General features: G+C 35.7%; 1 protein-coding gene across 4 annotated transcripts in view; it reads left to right on the forward strand.

Annotated features, from left to right (window-relative positions):
* Positions 1-20,257, forward strand: part of Mapk8 (mitogen-activated protein kinase 8) — a 121,315-nt gene that overhangs the window by 36,130 nt on the left and 64,928 nt on the right. The window contains exon 2 of one of the 4 annotated variants that reach the window (XM_047552745.1): positions 10,720-10,863. The exons of the other annotated variants lie outside the window; for them this stretch is intronic. The gene's annotated coding sequence lies outside the window, so the exon portion shown is untranslated. The remainder of the gene's footprint in view (positions 1-10,719; positions 10,864-20,257) is intronic. 4 annotated transcript variants of the gene reach the window in all.

Consider the following 20,257-nt stretch of genomic DNA (forward strand, 5'->3'; position numbering starts at 1 on the left):
ACAAAGTGATATAGAAAATTTAAAAGCTTTTTAAAAATTTGCAAATGCTTGAAAGAAGAAAGTTTGTAAAATGAGACAATAAATCAAGAATTATGTTAATATAAAGTATGGAAAATTGAAGGCACAAAACAACAGAAATGATTTTTTTTTAATTGACATAGTGGGAGACTTTAACATACTTGTCTCTGAGAGTAAAGTACACAAAAGAATAAACAGGATCATAGAAAATATAAGAGATCTAGATAAACTTATTTGCAATTCTCAGTTTTATGGCTTGATTCAATATTTTTGTGAACTGCTAACAGTTGATCCTTTCTCTTAACTACTGTGTGCTTTCTCAATTTGGTTGTTGAGTCAACTGGTATACAATTCTTGGGTTGTCATTTTTTTAACTAAAAAGTCAATCCTAAATATTTGTGAAATAAGTAAAATTCCCAAGTACTTGTAGAATCACAACGAGGCAAATGAATGAAATGAATTGGAAACATTTCTTTGAGTCCAAAGTCTGATTCTTTTAAAACATACACATACGTGGACACACACACCCCTTCCAAAAATCCTGGGTATTCTTATTGCTTTTGATATTCCAGAATGGATATAAAGAGGATGACAATCCAATGTTGGGTACAGACAAAAACAAAACAAAAAAACAAAAACACCCTCAGAAAATCTGTTCCTTTTAGCCAAGGACCAGGACAGGGGTACCCTGGTAAGACAGAAAGTTTTTAGAAAATAACCACTCCACTCCAGGCAAACAACATACAGATCACCACGATTAGCAGAAGCACGTGGGGACCTAGACTTTCACTGTTTACAGGCTGTAACAAGGCAACCTTTCCCATCATTACATCATTGTACACATCATGGAGAGCATGGAGTACCCATTGGCAGGAAGCTTGAACTCCCGCTTTTGTACATTATGAGTTGATTTTCCTTTTCCTCCCCCCGACTGTGGTCACAAAAGCCCACTGAGGAAACTACCTTGCTAGGCAATTCTTCCACCAGATTTTGCACTAGAGCATTGTTAGAGGGAACCTGCTGTTAGATAAGATCCAGAATTTCCTACAAAATATTCTGTATATCCAGATTTCAAACTCTTTCATACCAAGAACCAGAAAAGTCTTAACTTGAATTTTAAAATAATGCATAGCTGGATATAGTGGTGCATACTTATATTCTTAGCTTCCTGGGAGGCTGAGGCAAGAGGATCACAAGTTTGAAGCCAACATGGACAATTTAGCAAGACCCTGTCTTAAATGAAAATACAAATGGGCTAGGGATATAGCTCATTGGTAGAGTGCTTGGGTCTGGGATTCAATTCCCAGTACCATTAAAAAAAAAAAGAAAAGAAAATACATGCCGACATTGAGATAACATGATATTATATTTATCTAAAAGCAGCCATCAAGACCGTGTATCAACAAACAGTTATGAATAGTTGAAACAAATTTTTAAAAAGTGGAAATTTTCAATGAAGAGTTTGTTTTTATGAGATATAAAGAATAACCTTGAGAATCTTAGAAGTGAAAGTTATTATAATCCACATTAAAAAACTCGGTAGACAAAACTGACAAAGGAAAGAAGACAGAAATTACCAGTACTAGTAGAGAAAAAGATACACACCCTACAAACATCAGAAGGATAACAAGGGAATAAGTATTATCAACAGCTCTACACAAATAAATTTGATGACTTTGATGAAATGAACTAATTTCTCAGAAAGCACAAGCGAATGCAACTCAACCAGTATGCTATAGATAATTTGAATAGTACTGTAAACATTAGGGAAATTTAATTTGTAATTTAAAAATAAAATCAGGCCAAGATGGTTCAATGGAGAATTCTGCCAAATGCTTAAAGATTATTTTACAGTGTTTTGACAGTCTGAATCAAAAAATACAAGATAAGATAATAATTCCTAATTCACTTTATGAAACCAGCATTATCTTGACACCAAAATCAGAAAAAGACAATACAAAAAGAGAAAACTGCAAACCAGTATCCTTCATAAGTGTACTTGTAAAAAATCCTTAACAAAATATCAATAAATATAATTCAATTATATATAAATAGAATTATACACTGTGAAAAGTAAACTTATTCCAGTGATTCAGAGTTACCTTAATATTTGTAAATTCATCTTTGTAATCTGTCAAGGAATCCATATTAACAGAATAATGAAGAATACTTGCATGATGACCATTTTTGATTAAAACTCAGAGCAAACTAGCAATAGAAGGAAACTTCCTTGACTAGATAAAGAACATCTACAGAAAATGAACAATTAGCATCATACTTAATGGAAGAATGATCAGAGGGCATGTTACTTTTCCCCTATAATAGGAAACGGTGGCAAGGATGCCCACTGTCATCACTCTTCTTTATCATAGTGTTAGGAGTTTTGCAGCACAGTAAGTTGGGGGAGGGAGGAGAAGGACATGCAGATTAGAAAGGGAAAATCAAACTATTCCTTTTAGCCTATGATATGATCATCTAGGTAGAAAATCCCATGTAATGTACAAAAGAACTTGTAGAACCAATAAGTGAATTTGGCAGGATCATAGGATACAGGACCAGTACACAAAACTCAATTGTATTTCTTTTCTCTGGCAATGATTTTGTGTAAACAAAATTAAAAATGCTGCAGTACTTGGAATTGCTAAAAAAAAAAAAAAAAAAAAAGACAGATATAAATCTAATGAAACATGTATAGGACTTGTATGCTGAAAACTATAATATGCTGATGAAAAATCAAAGACCTAAATAAATGTCAAGATATGGTGTGTTCATAGATTGGAAAACTCAATGTAATACGAATGTCTGTATTCCCCAGATAGATACATAAGTTTAATAAAACCCCTTTTTTGTTTTGTTTTGTTTTTAACTTTTATAGGTTTAGACAAAATTATCCTAAAATTTATAGGGAAAGACAAAGGAACTTGAGTAGCTAAAGACATCTAGAGTGTGAAAGGAAAGAAAAGAGGAATCACTCATTTGATTTCAAGACCTGTATAGGCAGGATAGTCAAAGTAGTGTGGCATGGGTGGACAGATAAACCTATAGGTCATTAAAAAAGACTAGAAATCCAGACTTAGCTCCAAATAAGAAAGGCCAGTTTGTTTTTGACATAGGTACAGAAGAAAGGTACATGATGGAAGATGGGTGGTTTTTTCAACAAACAGTGCAGAGTTGGATATTTATAGGATACAAAATGAATATTAACTTAAACCTTGCACTTTATAAAAAAAAATTATCTAAACTGGATAACCTATCTAAATGTGAATCCTAAAACCATAAAACATCCACTTCACTCTGCTTGCTTCCACAGCCTATCCCTAGTCCCTGGCAAGAACTAATTCGTTATTTGTTTTCCATTTCAAGAATGGAAACTTTGTCATTTCAAGAATGTTACATAAATGCAGTCATATACTATATGACTTCTTTATATTTTTTATTTTATATAATATCTTTAAGATGTATTCAGTCTGTTGCATATATCACATTTCTCTTTATTGCTGAGTAGAATTCCATGGAGTGGACATACCAGGGATGTCCCAGAGATATAACTATTGGGGAAACCTCTTTTCCTTCCTTTTCGCCTTTACTTATGTCAGAAAGCAAAACAAAATAAAAAAGTTTTTGTAAAAATGCTACCTAAAACTATCAAAGAAGGAAACTAAATGAAGGCACAGGATCTCTGGGAAATTAAGTCTGTGAAGATAAGCTGTACTTTATCCAGAGAGCATTTTTTAAAATCTGGAAAACTTGAATTTCCTCTTCTTAGCCTCAGGGAACATTGAGGAGTTAGAAGAAATAATAGAATCTTTCTGATAGGATCTTCCTGAGGTGATAAGTCTGAGAAGTCTTCTATTTTCCTTAAAGCTGAGCCTCAGAAGACTAAACTGAAAACCACCATTGACAACACCATCCTTCAAGACTGCAAGACAATTCGATTTTCTCCAAGTTTCTCAGTTTTTATATTTGCATCAAAATCACTTCTGAGGGCTGGTCACAAAGGTGACTGGAGTTTACATTTCTTTTTTTTTTAATTCATTTTTATTGTAAACAAATGGGATACATCTTGTTTCTCTTGTTTGTACATGAAGTAGAGTAGATGTGTAATCATACATTTACATAGGGTAATAGTTTTTGGTTCATTCTGTTATTTTTTTTCTCCCCCCCCATCCATCCCCCCTCTTGTTCCTCTGTAGAGTCCCTCCTTCCTCCATTCTTGCCTTGTTCCCACCCTCCATATGTGTCATCATCCGCTTATCAGTAAGATCATTTGCCTTTGGTTTTTTGAGATTGCCTTATCTCACTTAGCATGATATTCTCCAGCTGCATCCATTTGCCTGCAAATGCCATAATTTTATTATTCTTTATGGCTGAGTAATATTCCATGGTATATATATATATATATATATATATATATATACCACAGTTTCTTTATCCATTCATCAATTGAGGGGCATCTAGGTTGGTTCCACAATCTGGCTATTGTGACTTGAGCAGCTATGAACATTGTTGTGGCTGTATCTCTGTAGTATGCTGATTTTAAGTCCTTTGGGTGTAGGCCGAGGAGTGGGATAGCTGGGTCAAATGGTGGTTCCATATCAAATTTTCTAAGGAATCTCCACACTGCTTTCCAGAGTGGCTACACTAATTTGCAGTCCCACCAGTGATGTATGAGTGTACCTTTTTCCCCACATCCTCGCCAACACCTATTGTTACTTGTATTCTTGAAAATCACCATTCTAATTGGGGTGAGATGGAATCTTAGGGTATTTTTGATTTGCATTTCTCTTATTACTAAAGACATTGAACATTTCTTCATATGTTTGTTGATTGCTTGTAGATCTTCTGTGAAGTGTCTGTTCATTTCCTTAGCCCATTTGTTGATTGGGTTATTTATATTCTTGGTGTAGAGTTTTTTGAGTTCTTTATATATTCTGGAAATTAGTGCTTAATCTGAAGTATGAGTGGCAAAGATTTTCTCCCACTCTGTAGGCTCTCTCTTCATATTGCTGATAGTTTCCTTTGCTGAGAGAAAGCTATTTAGTTTGAATCTATCCCAGTTATTGATTCTTGCTTTTATTTCTTGTGCTATGGAAGTCCTGTTAAGGAATTCTGATCCTAAGCCAACAAGTTGAAGATTTGGACCTACCTTTTCTTCTGTAAGATGAAGGGTCTCTGGTCTGATTCCGAGGTCCTTGATCCATTTTGAGTTGATTTTTGTGCAGGGTGAGAGATAGGGGTTTAGTTTCATTCTGTTGCATATGAACAGTTTTCCCAGCACCATTTGTTGAAGAGGCTATCTTTTCTCCATTGCATATTTTTGGCCCCTTTGTCTAGTATGAGAAAATTGTATTTATTTGGGTTTGTGTCCATGTCCTCTATTCTGTACCATTGATCTACCTGTCTATTTCGGTGCCAATACCATGCCATTTTTGTTACTATTGCTTTGTAGTATAGTTGAAGTTCTGGTATTGCGATACCCCCTGCTTCACTCTTCCTGCTAAGGATTGCTTTAGCTATTCTGGGTTTTTTATTCTTCCAGATGAATTTAATGATTGCTTGCTCTATTTCTGTAAGGTACATCTTTGGGATTTTAATTGGAATTGCATTGAATCTGTATAGCACTTTTGGTAGTATGGCCATTTTGACAATATTAATTCTGCCTATCCAAGAACATGGGAGATCTTTCCATCTTCTAAGGTTTTCTTTAATTCCTTTCTTTAGTGTTCTGTAGTTCTCATTGTAGAGGTCTTTCACCTCTTTTGTGAGATTGATTCCCAAGTATAGTATTTTCTTTTTTGAAGCTGTTGTGAATGGGGTAGTTTTCCTAACTTCTCTTTCTAAAGATTCATAACTTATGTATAAAAATGCATTGGATTCATGAGCATTAATCTTATATCCTGCTACTTTACTGAATTCACTTATGAGTTCTAAAAGTTTTCTGGTGGAATTTTCTGGTTCCTCTAAATATATAATCATGTCATCAGCAAATATCAGCAAATGAGTTCTTCTTTTCCTATTCATATCCCTTTAATTCCTTGGTCTGTCTAATTGCTCTGGCTAGAGTTTCGAGGACAGTGTTGAATAGAAGTGGTGAAAGAGGGCATCCCTGCCGTGTTGCAACTTTTAGGGGAAATGCTTTCAGTTTTTCACCATTTAGAATGATATTGGCCATGAGCTTAGCATAGATGGCCTTACAATGTTAAGGAATGTTCCCACTATTCCTATGTTTTCCAGTGTTTTGAGCATGAAGGGATGCTGTAATTTATCAAATGCTTTTTCTGAATCTATTGAAATAATCATGTGATTCTTGACTTTTAAGTCTACTGATATGAAAAATTACATTTATTGATTTCCGGATGTTGACCCAACCTTGCATCCCTGGGATAAAACCCACTAGATCGTGGTGCACTATCTTTTAAATATATTTTTGTATGTGTTTTGCTAAAATTTTGTTGAGAATTTTTGTATCAATGTTCATTAAAGATATTGCTCTAAAATTTTCTTTCTTTGATGTGTCTTTGTCTGGTTTAGGTATCACGGTGATATTGGCTTCATAGAATGAGTTTGGAAGGGTTCCCTCCTCTTCTATTTCATGAAATACTTTGAGAAGTATTGGAATGAGCTCTTCTCTAAAGGTTTTGTAGAAATCGGCTGAGAACCCATCTGGTCCTGGACTTTTCTTTGTTGGTAGGCTTTTGAGGACGTCTTCTATTTCGTTACTTGAAATTGATTTATTTAAATTGTGTATGTCCTCCTGGTTCAGTTTAGGTAATTCACATGTCTCTAGAAAGCTGTTGATATCTTCTAAATTTTCTATTTTGTTATAGTATAGATTTTCAGAATAGCTTCTAATCATGTTTTGTATTTCAGTCGTGTCTGTTGTGATATTTCCTTGTTCATTCTGAGTTTTAGTAATTTGGGTTTTCTCTCTTCTTCTCTTTGTTAGTGTGGCTAAGGGTTTATCAATTTTGTTTATTTTTTCAAAGAACCAACTATTTTGTCAATTTTTTCGATTGTTTCTTTTGTTTCAATTTCATTGATTTCAGCTCTGGTTTTAACTATTTCCTGTCTTCTACTACTTTTGGTGTTGCTCTGTTCTTCTTTTTCTAGGGCTTTGAGCCATAGTGTTAGGTCGTTTATTTGTTGTTTTTTTCTTCTTTTATTGAATCCTCTAAGAACTGCTTTCATAGTGTCCCAGAGATTTTGATATGTTGTTTCTTGTTCTCATTTACCTCTAAGAATTTTTAAATTTCCTTCCTGATATCTTCTGTTATCCATTCATCATACAATAGTGTATTATTTAATTTCCAGGTGTTGGAGTAGTTTCTGTTTTTTACTGTGTCATTTATTTCTAATTTCAATCCATTATGATCTGATAGAATACAAGGTATTATTTCTATCTTCTTGTATTTGCTAACAGTAGTTTTGTGGCATTATATATGATCTATTTTAGAGAAGGATCCATGTGCTGCTGAGAAGAAACTGTATTCGCTCTTTGTTGGATGGTATATTCTATAAATGTTAACTCTAAATTATTGATTGTGTTATTGAGATATGTGGTTTCTTTGTTCAGTTTTTGTTTGAAGGATCTGTCCAGTGGTGAGATAGGTGTGTTAAAATCACCTAGTATTATTGTGTTGTGGTCTATTTGATTTCTGGCATTGAGAAGGATTTGTTTGATGTATACAATGAGCCACTGTTTGGGGCATAGATACTTATGATTGTTATGTCTTGCTGATTTATGCGTCCCTTAAGCAGTATGTAATGTCCTTCTTTATCCCTTCTGACTAACTTTTCTTGAAGACCACATTATCTGATATGAGGATGGATACTCCAGCTTTTTTGCTGTGTCCATGTGCATGGTATGTTTTTTCCCATCCTTTCACCTTTAGTCTGTGGGTATCTTTTTCTGTGAGATGAGTCTCTTGCAGGCAGCAATTTGTTGGAGCTTTCTTTTTAATCCAGTCTTCAGTCTATGTCTTTTGATTGATGAGTTCAGGCCATTAATATTCAGGGTTATTATTGAGATATGATTTGTATTCCCGGTCATTTGGCTCATCTTTTTTTTTTCTTTTTTTGACACGACTTGATTTCTCCTTTATTTGGTTGTTCTTTTAGGGTAGTTCCTCCCTTTGCTGATTTACATCATTGTTTTTCATCTCTTCCTCATGGAATGTTTTGCTGAGAATGTTCTGTAATGCCGGCTTTCTTTTTGTAAATTCTTTTAACTTTTTTTTATCATGGAAGGATTTCATTTCGTCATCAAATCTGAAGGTAAGTTTTGCTGGGTATAAGATTCTTGGTTGGCATCCATTTTCTTTCAGAGCTTGAAAAATGTTGTTCCATGCCCTTCTAGCTTTTAGGGTCTGGATTGAAAAATCTGCTAATATCTGTATTGGTTTCCCCCTGAATGTAATTTGATTCTTTTCTCTCGCAGCCTTTAAAATTCTGTCTTTATTTTGTATGTTAGGTATTTTCATTATAATGTGACTTGGTGTGGGTCTGTTGTAATTTTGTGTATTTGGAGTCCTGTAAGCCTCTTATACTTGATTTTCCATTTCATTCTTCAGATTTGGGAAATTTTCTGATATTATTTCATTGAATAGATTGTTCATTCCTTTGGTTTGTTTCTCTAAGCCTTCCTCAATTCTGATAATGCTTAAATAATTTGGCCTTTTCGTGATATCCCATAGTTCTTGTAGATTCTGTTCATGATTTCTTACCATCTTCTCTGTTTGGTCAACTTTGTTTTCAAGATTAAATATTTTTCTTCGATATCTGAGGTTCTGTCTTCCAGGTGTTCTATCCTATTGGTTATGCTTTCTAAGAAGTTTTTAATTTGGTCTATTGTTTCCTTCATTTCAAGGATTTCTGTTTTTTTTTTTTTTTTTTCAGTATCTCTAACTCTTTATTGCAGTGATCTTTTACTTCCTGTATTTGCTCTTTTAACTGTCAGTTGGTGCGATCATTCAGTGCCTGCATTTGCTCTTTCATCTCCTCGTTTGCTTCCCTGATCGTTTTGATCATGTACATTCTGAACTCCCTTTCTGACATTTTTTCTGCCAGGCTGTCATTGGATTTTATTGCTATACCATCTAGGTTTGTTTGGGACATTTTCTTCCCCTGTTTTCTCATATTGTTCAGGTATCTACCCCTCTAATAGTGAAACTGGGATATTGCAGATTTCCTCTGTTGACTAATATTGTCTCTGTAGATTTCCAATAACTCACCTCTTAGCCTTCAGTAGCCTGGAGTCTTGGAGGAATTTGATAATGCAGTGCTCCACTAGGAAGCTGGCTTTCTTGGGTTGGTGGTCTTCAGGTGAGTGACTCTGAGTTGGTCCCGAGTCTCTCAATACCTCCTCTTCTTGGCTCCTGCGTCTTGTCAAAGGTCTTCTAGCCTCCTGTAGGTGTCTCAGGAGGGGAGTTGCCCTTCCAATGATGATGGCTATGCCCTCAGGAGTAATTCAAAATGCCTGCACCAGCCTATAAAGAAGCCTCTGTCTAGCTCCGTGTTGGCGACAAACCTTGGTGTGGTGGTCGGACGGGGTTGTTCAGTGATGGTGTCTGTCTTTGTCCTGGTGGTTGGGTGGGTTGGCTACCAGCTGCCCAGCTTCGCAAGGCAGGCGTGTTGGGTGCCCGCCTGCTCCCTCAGAGATGCAAGTGGTGTGGCTCCACCTGCCTGCTTGCTCCTAGACTGCGACCAACCAGTGATGGCACCGAGCTAGGTGTAGAGGTCAGGCGGGGTCACTCAGTTATGAAGTCTATCCTTGGCCTGCTGGCCGGGTGGGTTAGCTGCCCTGCGCCTACCTCCGCGATGTAGGTGGCCTGGCTCACCCGCCAGCTCGCTCTAGCCAGCTCACTCTGCGACTGCCTGGAGTTTACATTTCAGTAGATGGGTGTTTTAGCTTTCTCTGCTGCTTTGACTAAAAGGATCTGACCAGCACAATTATAGAGGAAGAAAAGTTTATTTGGGGGCTCAGAGTTTCAGAAGTCTTAGTCCATAGAAGGCCAGTTCTATTCCTAGGGACTTGAGGTGAGCTTGACCATCATGGTGGAGTGTGTGGTGGAGGGAAGCAACTCACATGAGATCAAGAAGCAGAGAAAGACTCCACTTGACAGTTATGAATATATATCCAAAGCCACGTCCAGTTCCCCCTTCTTCAGTCATACCTCACATACTTCAGTTACCACTAAGTTAATCCCTGTCAGGGGATTAATTCACAAATTGGCTTAAAACTTTTATGACCCAATCATTTCTCCTCTGAACCTTTTTGCATTGTCTCACACCTGAGCTTTTGGGGGACACCTCATATTTAAAGCATAACATTAGGAAATCAGGCCTTAAAATATGCATTTCTAATATGTTCCCAGGTAATGTTGATTTTGGTGGTTGGGGTCCACATAAATAATTTTAAAAAATCTAGTATGTTTAAGCAAAAGACGAGCTGAAAATATGTTGAAGGGTAAAGAAATTATAAATATGTTCAAAAAAGAATAAAAAACAGCTAGAACTTGTATAGTTAAATTATACTTATTGATATTATTTTAAAAAAATCTTCAATGGATGAATATATAAACTTGAAGAAAGAAATAATGATCTGGAATGTCCAGCTTATATTCAAGAGAAACAGGTGAAATCTATAATGGAGAAGTTACAACACATGTTTAGCTTAACATTTATCTGAATGACCTTCCATAGAATGGTGAAAAGACAACATTACTGAAGATAATGATTAAGAATTTTCTGCAACTCAGCTGGATGTGGTGCTGCATGCCTGTAATCCCAGCAACTCAGGAGTCTGCGGTGGGAGGATCTCCAGTTCAAAGCCAGCCTCAGCAACTGGTAGGGCCTAAATAACTTGCCTGTCTCTAAATAAAATATAAAATAGGACTGGGGATGTGGCTTAGTGGTTGAGTGCCCCTAAGTTCTGTTCCCAGTACCCTAAAAAAGGAAAAAAAATAAAGAATTTTCTGCAACTCATGAACACTAACTTATGCATTTAAGAAGCACAGGAACCCAAACTGGTTAAATAAAAGGAAATCCTCATCTAGTCTTGTTACATCTCAAGGAAGAAGACAGACTGACTTTCTATGATGTCATAACCAGAAGACATTTTATCTCAGAAGAAATGTTACCTTAATTAAAAGAAAACACAGTCTATAAATTGTATACTAAAGGGGCAAAATCAAGGGAAGTTCATACACATAAAAACTTGAGAATTTGCAATTCGAAAGTCTCACTAAAGAAAATTCTGAAGAATGTACTCTAGGCAGGAGGAAATTGATTCTTATGTGGAAGTCCTGGGATATAAAAAGGAATAAAAAGCACAAAAAGTAGAAAATATCTTAGTACATTTATTTAAACAGTGATTTTATGAGTAATCATGTCTCATAGGGTTTTTTAAATTTTTATTTTTATAGACTGCATGTTGATTCATTGTACACAAATTGGGTACAACTTTTAATTTCTGTGATTGTATACAATGTAGATTCACACCATTCATGTAATCATACATATATATATGGTAATGCTGTCTATCTCAGTCCACTACTTTTCCTTTTCCCACCCCTTCCCACCCCTTTTTCCTGTACACCATCCAGAGTTCCTCCATTCTTCTCTCCCCCCTCCCTACTATCACCTACCCACCCTTATGTATCATCATCCACTTACCAGAGAAAACATCTGGCCTTTGGTTTTTTGGGCTTGGCTTATGTCACTTAGCATGATATGCTCCAACTCCATTTATTTACCTGCAAATGCCATAATTTTATTCTTCTTTACGACTGAGTAATATTCCATTGTGTATATATACCACAGTTTCTTTATCCATTCATCAATTGAAGGACATCTATGTTGGTTCCACAATCTGGCTATTGTGAATTGAGCAACTGTGAACACTGATGTGGTTGCATCACTGTAGTATGCTGATTTTAAGTCCTTTGGATATACATCGAGGAGTCAGATAGCTAGGTAAAATGGTGGGTTCACTCCAAGTTTTTTGAGGCATCTCCACACTGCTTTCCAGAGTGGCTACACCAATTTGCAGCTCCACCAGCAATGTATGTGTGTGCCTTTTTCCCCACATCCAAGCCAACACTTATTATTGCTTGTGTTCTTGATGATAGCCATTCTAATTGGAGTTAGATGAAATCTTAGGGTGGTTTTAATTTGCATTTCTCTAATTACTAGAGATTATGAGCCTGTATATCTTCTGTGAAGTGTCTGCCCAGTTCCTTAGCTCATTTATTGATTGGGTTCTTTGTATTTTTGGTATAAAGTTGTTTAAGTTCTTTATAAATTTTGGAGATTAGTGCTGTGTCTGAAGTGTGTGTGGAAAAGATTGTTGTTCACCTGTATATCTTCTGCGAAGTGTCTGCCCAGTTCCTTAGCTCATTTATTGATTGGGTTCTTTGTATTTTTGGTATAAAGTTGTTTAAGTTCTTTATAAATTTTGGAGATTAGTGCTGTGTCTGAAGTGTGTGTGGAAAAGATTTTCTCCCACTCTGTAGGCTCTCTTTTCACATTATTGATTGTTTATTTTGCTGAGAAAAAGCGTTTTAGTTTGAATCTATCCCATTCATTGATTCTTGGTTTTATTTCTTTTGATATGGGGGTCTTGTTAAGGAAGTCTGGTCCTAAGCCAACATGAAGATTCATACCTACTTTTTCTTCTATTTGGTGAAGGGTCTCAAATCTATTTCCTAGATCCTTGATCCATTTTGAGTTGAGTTTTGTACAGGGTGAGAGATAGGAGTTTGGCTTCATTTTGCTGCATATGGATTTCCAGTTTTTCCAGCACCATTTGTTGAAGAAGCTATCTTTTCTCCATTGTATGTTTTTGGCACCTTTGTCTAGTATGAGATAATGGTACTTATGTGAGTTTGTCTCTGTGTCTTCTATTCTGTACCATTGGTCTACCTGTCTATTTTGGTGCCAATATCTTGCTGTTTTTGTTACTATTGCTCTATAGTAGATTTTAAGGTCTGGTATTGTGATATCTCCTGCATCACTCTTTCCTGCCCAGGATTGCTTTGGCTATTCTAGGTCTTTTGTTCTTCCAGATAAATTTCATGATTGCTTTCCCTATTTCTATGAGGAATGTCATTGGGATGTTTAATTGGAATTGCATTAAATCTGTATAACGCCTTTGGAGTGATTTTATAAGATAGTAATCATGTTTCATAGGCTTTTAAAAATAAAATTAGTGTATATTCCAGTGATGACATACAATATAAGTCAGGAGAAGAACGGAGTTAGTATTCTAAGGTACTTGTTGAGAAGAGTAAAAGATATGTAACTTTCCAGAGTCTAAAGTTAATCAGCATGTGTTTATAATAAGCAACAAAAATAAATAGAGAAAACAACTTATGAAATAATTTAGAGGATAAAGAAGTAAGGAAGAGTGTGAAATCCAAAAGAAGAAACAAACAAATTACAGTTCACAGAATAAGGAGAAAAGAAAATGCTGATTAAAAATTCAAATATATTGGTGACTATATAAAATATAAAATGGACTAAGCTCCAATGAATTTGAATATTAGGCTGAATTTTAAAAAGAAAAAAAATCCAACCATGCATTTTAGACACACCATTTTTTTTTTTTAAAGGATCAAAAGTAAAGGTGGAAAAAATGCGTATCATGCAAACACAAATACAGATTTTTCTTTGGGGGACAGTTTCTGGGTATTGAACCCAAGGCTTCACGATTGCTAAACATGGTCTCTACTTCTGAGTTACACTTCCACCCCCCCAATATAGATAGGTTTAAGGCAAAAATCTTTACTAGAGATAAATTGGGTTATTTCCAACTGATAAAAGCTACACTTCAACAGATAAACAAAACAGTTCTAAATTTTACCTACCTAATAGTCTTGATTCTTAAATATATAAAGCAACAAAAAATAAAAGAAGGAAAAGACATTCATAGTCACGTTAGTTTCAGAGGAGTGGGATAACTGGCTTAAATGGTGATTCCATTCCAAGTTTTTTGAAAGCTCTCCATACTGCTTTCCATAGTGGTTGCACCTATTTACAGTCCCACTAGCAATATATGAATGTACCTTTCCCCCCACATCCTCACCAACATTTATTGTTACTTTGTATTCTTGATTTTTGCCATTCTGAGAGGAGTGCACTTCTCTAATTGGTAGAGATGTTGAACATTTTTTCATGTTATTTGTTGACGGATGGTATGTGAAGTGTCTGTCCAGTTCCTTTGCCCATTTATTAATTAGGTTATTTGTTTTTTTGGCGTTAAGTTTTTCGAGTTCTTTTTATGTCCTCGATATTAATGCCCTATCTGCGGAGCAGGTAGCAAAGATTTTTCTCTCAGTCTGTAGGTTCTCTTTTAACCCTTTCAGTTGTTTCCTTTGCTATGAGGGAGATTTTTAATTTAATGCCATTGCACTTATTTTTAGTTTTACTTCTTATGCTGTAGGCATCTTATTAAGGGAGTCAGTTCCTGAGCCAAAATGTTGGGAGTGTTGGGCCTACATTTTCTTCTAGCAGGTGCAGCGTTTCTGGTCTAATGCCTAGGTCTTTGATCCACTTTGAGTTGAGTTTTGTGCAGGGTGAGAGATAGGAGTTTAATTTCATTCTACTACATATGAATTTCTAGTTTTCCTAGCATCATTTGTTAAAAAAGCTGTCTTTTCTTCAACATGTATTTTTGGCACTGTTGGTTAGTATGAAAAAATTGTATTTATTTGGGCCTGTCTTTGTCTTCTATTTCCTTGGTCTTACTACCTGTTTTGGTGCCAGTATATATGTGCTGTTTTTGTTACTGTAACTCTGAAGTATAATTTAAGTCTGGTATTGTGATGCCTCCTGCTTTGCTTTTCTCCCCACCAATTGCTTTGACTATTTTGGTTTTCAAGTTTTTCCAAATGAATTTCAGGGCTGCTCTATTTCTGTGAAGAACATCATTACAATTTTGATGGGGATTGCCTTGAATCTGTTTAGCACTTTGGTAGTACTGCCATTTTGACAATATTAATCCTGCTTATCCAAGAACATGATGGGAGGTCTTTCCACCATTTTCCGAGGTCTTTTTCAATTTCTTTCTTAGTATTTTGTAGTTTTCATTGTAGAGGTCCTTTGCCTCTTTTGTTAGATTGATTCCCAAGGTTTTTTGTTGTTGTTGTTGTTTTGTTTTTTTTAAGGCAGTTGTGAATGGGATCATTTTCCTAATTTCCCTTTCAGCTTATTCATCATTGGAGTATAGGAACATGATTGATTTGTGGGTGTTGATTTTGTATCCTGCTACTTTGCTGAATTCATTTGTGATCACTAGAAGTCTGGTGGAGTTTTTTTGGGTCTTCTAAATATAGGGTCATGTCCTCAGCAAATACAGATAATTTGAGCTCTTCTTATTTGTGTCCCTTTAATTTCCTTCTCTTGCCTAATTGCTCGAGCTAGAGTTTCAAGGACTGTGTTGAATAGGAGTGGCAAAAGTGGACATCCTTGTCCTGTCCTGTTTTTAGAGGAAATACTTTGTTGGCCTTCAGTTTCTCACCTTTATGATTTTGAGGTAAGTTCCTTCTATCCCTTGTTTTTCTAGTATTTTAATCATGAATGGACACTCCACTTTATCAAATGCTTTTTCTCCACATATTGAGATAAACATGTGATTCTTGTCTTTAAGTCTAGTCATGTGGTGATTACATTTATTGATCTCTTTATGTTGAACCAACCTGCATTCCTAAGATAAATTCCACTGAATCATGGTGCACTATTTTTTGATGTGTTTTTGTATGCAGTTTGCCAGTATTTATTAAGAATTTTTGCATCTACGCTCATCAAGAATATTGTCTGACTTTTTTTCTCCTTGATGTGTCTGGTTTTGGTATCAGGGTGATAACTGGCTTTGTAGAATGTGTCTGGCAGAGTTCCCTCATTTTCTATTTCATGGAATAATTCGAGGAGGATTGGTCTTAGTTTTCTGAGGATCTGGAATATCTGGGCTAAGAATCCATCCAGTCCTGGACTTTTTGTTGTTGGAAAGCTTTGTATGGCTGCTTCAATTTCATTACTAGAAATTTATCTGTTTAAATTTTCTCTGTCCTCCTGGTTCAATTTTGGTAGGTTCTGTGTCTATAGGAATTTGTTTTGAGGATTTTATCTTCAAGATTTTCTAGCTTCTTGGAATGTAGATTTTCGAAATAGTTTTTGATGACCCTTTTGATTTTAATAGTGTCTTTGGTGATATTTCCTTTTTTATCTTGGATTTTTGATCATTTTGAGTTTTTTTCTCTCTTGTAGTTTGACTAAGGGCTTATCAATTTTGTTTATCCTTTCAAAAAACCAACTCTTTGTTTCATTAATTTTTTGTGTTGCTTTTTTAAATCTTAATTTCATTGAGTTTTGACTCTGATTTTAATAAGTTCCTGTCTTCTACTGATTTTGGTGTTGTTTTGTTCTTTTTCTAAGGCCTTGAAATGTAATGACAGGTTATTTATTTGGTATCTTTCCATTCTTTTAATGTATGAGCTCAATGCTCTGAACTTTCCTCTTAGAACTGCCTTCATACTGTCCCAGAGATTTTGATACATTGTATTATTGTTCTCATTTACCTCTAAGTATTTTTGTTTAATTTCTTCCCTGTATTATTTCTTCTATCCATCATTCAAGAGTGTATTATTTAACTCCAGGTGTTAAAGTGGTTTCTATTTTTTATATTATCGTTGATTTTTAATTTCATTCCATTATGATCTGATAGAATACAAGGTATTATATCTCTCTTTTTTTGGTATTTGCTAGATTTGCTTTATGACTAAATAATAGTCTGTTTTAGACAATACTCCATGTAGATTCAGTCATTGATGGAAGAAATATTCTAAATATGTTTGTTGATGTCTGTTAGGTCCAAATTATTCATTGTATATTTTAGTTCTAAAGAATCTTTACTTTGTTTTTGTTTGGGTGTTCTATCCAGTGATGAGAGTCATGTTAAAGTCACTCAGTATTTTTGTATTGTAGTCTGTTTGATTCTTAGTTTTGAGAAGGGTTTGTTTGATGTATGTAGATGCTCTATTGTTAGGGGCATAAATATTTATGATTGTTATATCTTGTTGATTTATGATTCCCATAAGCAGTATGAAATGACCTTTTCTCTGATTAATTTTGGCTTGAAGTCTACTTTATTTGATATTAGAATGGTAACCTCTACTTGTATATGAGATCCATGTGAGTGATAAGTTTTTTTCCCATCCTTTCACCTTTAGTCTGTGTATGTCTTTGCCTGTGAGCTGAGTCTCTTGCACAGAGCATATTTTTGGGGCTTATTTTTTAATCCATTCTGCCAACCCGTATCTTTTGATTGAAGAGTTTAAACCATTTATATTCAGTGTTGTTATTGAGAGATGATTTTTATACTGCCAGTTTGATTTACATTCAGTGTTATTGAGGGATGATTTTTATTTCCTGCCAGTTTGATTCATTTCTAGTTTTTAAATTGGATTTGATTCTCCTTTGACTACTAGTCTAGTGTAATTCCTCCTTATGCTGGTTTTCATTTTTATTTTTCATTTCTTCTTCGTGCAATATTTTATTGTTTTGTAGTACAGGCTTTCTAGTTATGAATTCTTTTAGCTTTTGTTTATCATGGAAGGTTTTTATTTCATCTTCAACTTTGAAGCTTAATTTTCTGAGTATAGTGGTGGTATCCACTATCTTCCAGAGCTTGGTATATATTATTCCAAGCCCTCCTCACTTTTAGGGTCTGGGTTGAGGAAGCAGTTGAAATCCAGATTGGTTTACTTGTAAAGTACATCCAGTTTTTTTCTTTCATGCAGCTTTTAAAATTCTATCCTTATTCTGTATGTTAGGCATTTTCATAATAAGGTGTTTTGTAGTGGATCTGTTTTGATTCATATTTGAAGTCCTGTATGCCTTCCGTATTTGAATTTCCATTTCATTCTTAAGTTTTGGAAAATTTTCTGATATTATTTCTTTTGGGAAGATTGTACATTCCTTTAGTTTGTGTTTCAGAGCCTTTATCTGTCCCAATGAATCTTAAGTTTGTCCTTTTAATGTTATCCCAGATTTCTTGAATGTTCCATTTGGGGTCTCTTAACATCTTTTCTCTCATGTTTGACTATATTTTCAAGATTATATACTATGTTTTCAAGGCCTGAAAAGGCTGTTCTCAGAGTGGTCTAATGTATTAGTGATGCTTGCCATTGATGTTTTAATTCAACTTACTGAATCCCTCATTTCAAGGATTTTGATTCTTTTTCAGAATCTCTATTGAAGTGATCTTGCACTTCCTGTGTTTTTTCTCTTATTTCACTCCTTACTCCTGTTCATCTTTTAGCTCATAGAACAGTTTAGGAGTTTTCTAAATTCCTTTTCTGACATTCACTCCACTGTGGTGTCAATGGAATCTGTTGCTGAGGTATTCTGTGTTGTTTGGGATGGTTTTGTTCCTTTGCTTTTTCATATCATTTGTATGTCTACCCATCTATCAGTATAGTTCTGACTTCTTTTAAGTGAAGGACTACTATGTGAATTTCTTAAGAGCCCTGGGTTGGGTAGATGTCTAGATAATGATATTTTAATTCAGTTTGTGACTGTGCTCATCCCAGTATCAGCTCCACTTTAAGATATACCATTAAACCTAATTACCATAATCACTTCTGAGCCATGCCTCATACTATTCAACCTTGAAAGAACAAAAATTTGTTGCAGTTGTTCTCTTTGGGTCCTCAAATTCAAGTATAAACCTATAATAAAAGTTCTAGGTGAAAAAAAAATTTAGTAGTTAAATCTAGTAAACTTACTAGAGTGAGTGTTAAGATGGGAGTTGGCAAATGGGGAAGGGAAATGAAAGGAAGAAAAAAAGAGGGTGAATGAGAAAGAAAGGGATAAAGCTATAAAAGTGTAATAATTCACACCACGGTAGAAAGGAGAAATAGATGAATGGGTGGTATTTGAGGCAGTAGTGGATAGTGCAAGAGAATGAGTAGTGTGGGTAAGAGAAGCTGTTACAAACTAGAGCTAGGAAAACAAAAATAGAAAGATTGCTTCCAGTTAATGCTTTAAACACTAGATGAAATGCATTCAGATGGGTTGAAGGTGCAGTGTTGGCTTTTGAGTTAGCAGTTATCAGTCAAGTTAAGGATTTATTTATGTGATCAAAGTTGACAGAGTTGTTTATAGTCTTGGAGGGTGCTGTGTTGTGAATTGACTGATTGTAATGTTGCAAAAGTTCAGGATGCAGTCTATGAGGTGTCCCTTTATTTGCTGTGAGTCACTGGTGTATTCTTTTCATGGTATTAAAGGTTCTGGCAGCTGTCTGTATGTGCAGGAACACTGGTTGTAGGTTTTCCTCAGGTGTTCTGTGGTGAAGTAGTATTCCCACTGCTATAGTGAAGGGTCTCTGGTGGTTCAACTGAATTCTAGTTTCTGCTTTCCCAGGTTGTGAGTAGTGGATGTTGATTCCCATTGCTTAATTAGTCTGGTGCCTGGTCCTACAAGTATCCAAGTAAGGCCATGTCACTTGGCAGTTGCAATCATGGTTCAACCTATATACTTATTAGAGCTGGTATCTGGTCCTTTCTGCTAAGAAGCTTCTGGCAATTTCCTGCTGTCTGTATATCACTGGGTATTCAGGTAGTTACCCTCCTGGTACAGTGCTGTGGTCCTGGGTATTGTCTCTAGGCTTCCTGCAGTGCCTTCCCCACAGTGCCAGTGGTTGGGACCTGGTGAATGAGCTTTCCTTTAGGGCCAGAGTTGCTTTGGTTGTAGCCTGTCTGGGTCAAGCAAGTCTGTGCAGAACTTTTGGCCTTTCCCTGGGTTGCAGCAGGGGACTTCCCTCAGGTTTAATTTGCAGCTCTCTGGGTGTGGGAAGAGGCTGTACCTATTTAAAGGGGTGACTGGTCAGCTGCTGGCTCCAAAAGATGGCTGTTGCCGCGCCCGGCCCCTCTGGCCACCCTCAGCATTCTTTTTCGTGATTTGGTTTTATGTGGTTCCTGCTGTTTTAGGAAGCCTTCTGTAATTTAAATTTTGTTCTTCTTTTCACCAGTTTTCCAGGAATTTTTAAATGGGTGAGCTTAAGAAAATGTTCACTTTCCCTTCTCTCCCTTATTCCCCACCCCCCAGGTTTGGGTTAGAACACTCTTGAGTTTTATTTTCTCCTCTGGTAACCTATCTTCTGGTCTGTCCAGCTTTCAAGACTATGTGGTGTCAAGTCTGAGAGCATTTGTTTTGTCTTGCAATTCTGCTTTTATTCACTGCC

Source organism: Sciurus carolinensis, chromosome 5, assembly GCF_902686445.1.
Source record: "Sciurus carolinensis chromosome 5, mSciCar1.2, whole genome shotgun sequence".
Lineage (NCBI taxonomy): Eukaryota > Metazoa > Chordata > Mammalia > Rodentia > Sciuridae > Sciurus > Sciurus carolinensis.